Below are 6107 nucleotides of genomic sequence, written 5' to 3'. Positions count from 1 at the left end.
TTTGTTTGAATACATTATTAGAATTTTTATAAATTTTTTAATGAGACGACGCATTTTAATAGATTTCAAAATGGCTCCCTTCGTAGCTCGGAGAATGTCAAAGGGGTATTCTAGTTTTTGCCAATAAATCTTTAAAAAATCGTCTGTAACTGTACATACAGTATCTTTTATTCTAACATTCAGTTCTTCAACGTCAGCAATGAGAATGGCAAAGAATATTTCCTTGATTTAGCTTAATAAATAAATAAAATAAAAAGTGAAGGAGGAGTAATCATTAAAGAGTTTTTCATATAATCGCTTTTCATATAATCGAAAGCAAATATGAAAGCAAAATTTCATATTTGCTTTCTCCCTTCATCGAAACTACACTTTTCTGGCAAAATTAATTTCTTCTTTAAAAACTCACCACTGATTCACTCTTGACGTAGAAGAAAACAATCGCGTGCGCATGAACACATACTCAACAAATTATTAAAAGCGAACTATTTCACGATACAAAAATAACGTTATTACATTCAACGGCTACTTTGTAATAAATTTTTATAAACAGGGCAAGATAATCCTTCACTCAATATTTTAAACAAAATGAATTTTTAATTCTTCTACGAATTTCCAAAATTATATAAAATTATCGCGATAAATAATAAAGCTTATTTTAAAATCGAGTACTACTTATACATCCACAGATGTCGGAAAGTAATACTACAACAAAGAAACCGCAAGAAGGAGATAAGAAAACAGCGAACTGCATATGTAAGTTATCAAAAATTACCAATACTGCACTAAAGTGGCAAAGCCATTGGTAATAATTACAAATTAGATATCAAATAATTCTTCGTTGTTTTCAAATTCCAGACGTTTTATTACAAAGCAATTATTTACAAATATTCTGGTATCAACATCTACAAAAAACAGACTCTTTTGATTAAAAAAAAAAAAGAAATCTCGAAAATACGTTAAACACAAGGTCCAAAACCAGAGTTATTTGAACAAGAAAAATTTAGGTGTCGATATTTTTCCATAAAATTAATTGTTAATCAAATACAAGTTTGCTTAATGCTATACCATATTAAACGTTTCTCATCAAAATCATATATTATTGCCCTATCCATTTTAACGTCTTTTAATAACATTGTACTTTCTTTGATTTGTATTTTTTATTAATAATAATTCATATTTCATTATTAACATTGTAGATGTTTTATGAGAAACGCGAAACAATTAAAAATATTCCGCACGCCCGTACAAAACAATCGACCAAAACTGTTAATCGATAAATAGTCGTGCAAAGCTTATATATTATCGTCTCTATATAAATCTTTAAATTTTTTCTCGTCTGTAATAAATATTTTGTGAATGACGATTCGCTTATGCTAAAATTACCTAAAAATCTCGATTTTGCAGCAAAACATCACGATATTAATAAACTGTGTCTTTTTAAACTGTACACATAATTTAAAAATAAAAATGAATAACAATATTTTAATAAAAACGAGATATATAAGAATATGAGTTTGAATTCCCGCAAATGGCGGATGCAATTGGGCAATAGAAATTACCTATAAAGCACACCAACCGCATTTTCAAGAAGTTGTCAACAAAATATAACAAAACATCACAATTTACAACTTATAAATAATCATGCCAAGAGCTTTTCCATGTCTAAACAGGGTTGTGTTAAAGTGAAGCCCCCCTCCCCCTGTAGAATACAGTAGAGAGAGCGGGAGAGGAAAGAAAAAAGCAAAACTTTACAGCAGCCATCTCCGAAATCGGGGAGTTTTCTCAAGTGTAAGTCGAAATCCCCCCAAGATAAGATCAGGTGCAAAGGTTCCGACTAGGGTAGCTATTTTCTTGGCTTAGTGTCCCCTGTTACGTCACTTTTACAGCGTCATAAAACACGGTGAGGACAGAACCGGGACTGATCTTTAATCAGAATTATTGCCTCACGTGACCAAAACAAGAATGGTGGTCCATGAAAGGGAAAAATAAGATGGGAGGGGGTCTTATTTTCAACATGTCAATATGAGTCTCATTTAAAAAAAACTAGCATTTGTGCACACGACGTGAATTCTGAATCTAGGTTTATTTTCCCTTCAGATCAAAGATGTGGAAAAAAAAAATATTTAAAAAAATTGAGAAATTAATTTGTTTTGCGAATTTGGATTACACATTGGAATAACTAATCGGATATATTCTTTAGAATTACTAATTGGGATGCATGTTTTGGATTACCTAATTCGGATGAATTCGCTGGATTAATTGGTTTCAGAATTTTATCGGTAAGTTTAATTTTATTTAGAAAGTGTTTCGGTTTGTGAAATCAGCAGATAATTAATATATATATGTATCAAAAATATTATCTGGTTTATTTTACGTTCATTACGTTACGCACGTTTTACGTTACGTTTTTTTGTAAACAGATTTTGTTTCGTATCTCTATTCCCCTCCCCCCCACTGGTAAAAAATTGTAATGTAATAAAGGGGGAAAATTATATTTTGTTTGATCGATTTATATTTGTTGTATACTGTTTACTTTTACCAGAAAAAATGTTTTGATTTATCATAATTCCTTATCTATTGTGATGCTTCTCACCGTTTAAAGGAAAGATAAGAGTTTACCAATACCATTACGCGAATTATAATTATTGAGAAAGAAATACATAAATTAATATTATATTATAAAAAATAATTACTGTCATTATTCGCAATGTAACACATTTCTTGCTTTTAATTTCTATAACAATACTTTGAGCAGATAATTCATATTAAACATCTTCATCAATATTTTAATGAGAATTTTTGTAATAATTAATAATGAATGGATTTAACTCAAAAAGACAAATTAAATTAACAGCAAAATTTGCTAATTAAAAATAGAAAATCACTTTCAAATTAATTTTTCTTTAAAAAAATATTTTACATAACAAAACAAATGATTTCTTACTATGGGTCCTCAAACAAACTGGGTTATGGATTTAAATTTTCTATTCGCGAATAATGTATGCTTTTGTCATTTTTTTCGATTTTGAGACGTTATCTTGAATTGAAATATTTGATTAAAATTTAGAAATAAATGCCATACAGTTTCCTTTCATTATGTATTATTTCAAAAGCTATGATTTATATATCTCTTTATACGTGCACTCGAAGTGATGAAAATAATTTTTGAATTTTGTTTGTGTCGGGATATTTTTTTTCTAACCAAAATGGATCGTAAATTGTATGCAAACATGATATCGTTTTATATCTCATCAACAATTTTTGTTGACAGTTCAATGAACTGTGGGAGAAATATTTTAAAAGTTGATGCTAAAAAAATCACTTTGCAAGTCGGTCGCTGCATTTCAACGCTTAATTCTTAATAATTTATAAAATATTTCGCTATTTGTTTAACTCACTTTCATTTTAACAACAGAAGGAATAAGTGCATCCGATCTTAAATTTAGGAACTAAAAGTATTTTGCAACAATATAAATAAAAACGGACACACTTTCATTCATGCAACCAGAAAATTTATTTCATTAATCTAAATTCTTAATATTAAAATAATTTTATCAGTTCCGTTCATTCTTTAAATTGGAAAATGCAAAATTTATCTTTTTTAGCATTTTTTTTATCACAGTTGTACAATAACAAAAAATGAAATTTAAAATAAAAGTCGCAATTTTATTTTTTCAATCCGAATATTTTTAAAGTAATAAAAATATACGAATAAATTTACTAGAGTTTACACACATTTCTCATACGTCGAAAAGTTATATTGAAAAACTGTTATATTGAAAAAGCCTGCTTTTAATCGACGTAAGTTTTATATACCGAGCTTGTTGAGTTACGTGATGTAATCTGATCAAGAACGCTTCTAGAAAAGTTTTGTTTTATCCCAACGAAAAAAAAAAAGTACCCAGTATATCGGGTTCTTAGGGAGTAAAGTGCAAAAAAGAAGCAGCTGCAGAAAATAAAAAAAGGCCTATAGGAAATGGTCGTTACCAATATCTAAGGGCATCCATTTCCGAAAAATCGATGAGCAAGATTTTCTGGACGTCTGTAATCCCCACCACCCTGTGACGAACCAACTGGATTAGGTTGGTATACGTTCTCTGTTTATGCTGAGAGGGTTATATAAATACCATTTCAAGCTTGTTTATAGTTCGCAGCAATTATCATACTAATATTTAATTGTTTCATAGTACTGCCAGACACTAGGAAATATCAGTTAAGGAATATATCAGTTAACTCGTTTAAGTAAATATACAGCTCACGAATTTTCAAAATAATCATGAATGAGCACCTGATTTTACTCACTAACACCTTCCTCATAGGTGAAACATAATCCTATATTTAATTTGATTAGAATTGTTAACGTAAATGATCTACTTTCAAATTCCTAGCTTGTGATTTTGAGAAATCAACTAATTCACAATTTTCAACTAGTGAAGCTTCGAAAACACTAAACCAAAACTTTCCATGTACCTAATATGTCAAAACAGAAGGAGGAGAGAAATACATGTCTTGTGTAAGTCACTTTCGTGAATGTGACTGTGTAGTAATTTTTTTGGTCATTAAAAAGAATTTATATAAAATTTCCTTTTCCATTACCCAATTCCTAACTTCTATTTGGGAAATTAATTTTCATTTAGTTTTTGAAAATAACAATAATTATCGGATTTCTGTTTGTGCCAATGTAAACAATATTAAAGCGAATTAAAGTTTTTATAAATCTAAATTTCCTTTTGACTAATTGAGCAAAAAAGCAGAATTTCTTTTCGGTTGACATAAGCATTTTATCCGAGATTGGGAAATAAAAAGTTTTAAATCTTATTTGAAATTTTGGAAGAATTTTTTTTTTTTAATTCTAAGAAAAAATTACAATTTTTCTTCAGTATATTAAATCATGTTTTATAATATTTACTTCCAAAAAAAAAAAGAATAATAAATGTGAAATGGCCTTTGCACCAAAACTATAAAGGAGTGTGACTAACAATGAAAGATACATATAACTCTATAAACAGGAGACGAGAAAATCGAAATAGGCACATGCCCAAAACCTGAGCAAGTTGAAAAATTAAAAATACATCCAATGAAACAGAAACCAAACAAATTGATCATTCCATCAAAAGGAAAGAACAAAATGTCATTAAAATGTATCGAAGTAACATTCAAAACCTACGGAATGCAGATGGAGTAAATAAAAATAAATCTGGTACATTTACGTGTAAAAGTCTTTCGTGAAAAAAAAGACATTAATTAAGTAAAAGCACAAAAATAAATGAGATATAAAATAAACAATGGCATCGTATTTTGCGAAGATTCCCTCTGGATTTTCCGAAGCACCAATATCGTTCCTTTTCTCCGCAGCAATTGGACAAGGATCTTCGGAAGATTTATGGTCTGGCTGTGACTTATAAGCAATAGCTAAGAATATCCAAACGCCCGTCGCACGATCGTAAGAAATGTATTTTTAACTTCTTACTTCAATAAACACGATAGAAAAGACGCTCCCGTAGGCGTATATATATATACATACATATACCCTGGGATGAAGAAAGAATTTCCGTAAACATATTTCGAAATGGTCTGTTTTAGTGAAGATCCAATTTTATGTTAATGATTTTTAGATAATTGTGCTCTCAAAACTTTAAATCTACATTCTATTAATCTTAAGATAAATATTTTCCCTTCAGTGTGAAAAAAGAGAAAAATATTTTATATTTTGTAATGACACACAAAAAGGCTTATGGCAAAAAAAAAAAAAAAATCCACTTTGAAAAACAACTAAAAATTATTTTAGACAGAAGTTCTTTGAAGTTTCCTACACCACACTTTATTACTTTCAATTTTCAGAATTATTTTTCGCTTAGCTGGATGGAACACGGAAATTAAAGATGTAACTCTTTACTGATGTGAAAGAAATGAAAATAAATGAACAAAAAAGAAACTTGCCCTGTCTGAAAGAGCCGACCATTTAAATAAAAAAAGTTATTCGTAACAAGTTAACCGAAACCTTTAAAACCAGTGTAAGATCTACACAAACTGATTCTGGAGTGCTTTACTTAGCAAACTTTCCCATTACTCGATCTGTTTTAACATCAAGCAGATGTTATTTTGAC

The 6107-nt window shown here is 29.2% G+C and overlaps 1 long non-coding RNA gene across 1 annotated transcript in view; it reads right to left on the bottom strand.

Moving 5' to 3' along the window:
- Positions 1-6107, bottom strand: part of LOC129958312 (uncharacterized) — an 86279-nt gene that overhangs the window by 17452 nt on the left and 62720 nt on the right. The window lies entirely within an intron of this gene.

This window comes from Argiope bruennichi, chromosome X1 (assembly GCF_947563725.1).
Source record: "Argiope bruennichi chromosome X1, qqArgBrue1.1, whole genome shotgun sequence".
NCBI classification, from domain to species: Eukaryota; Metazoa; Arthropoda; class Arachnida; order Araneae; family Araneidae; genus Argiope; species Argiope bruennichi.
This window is presented reverse-complemented; position numbering and strand designations above follow the sequence as displayed.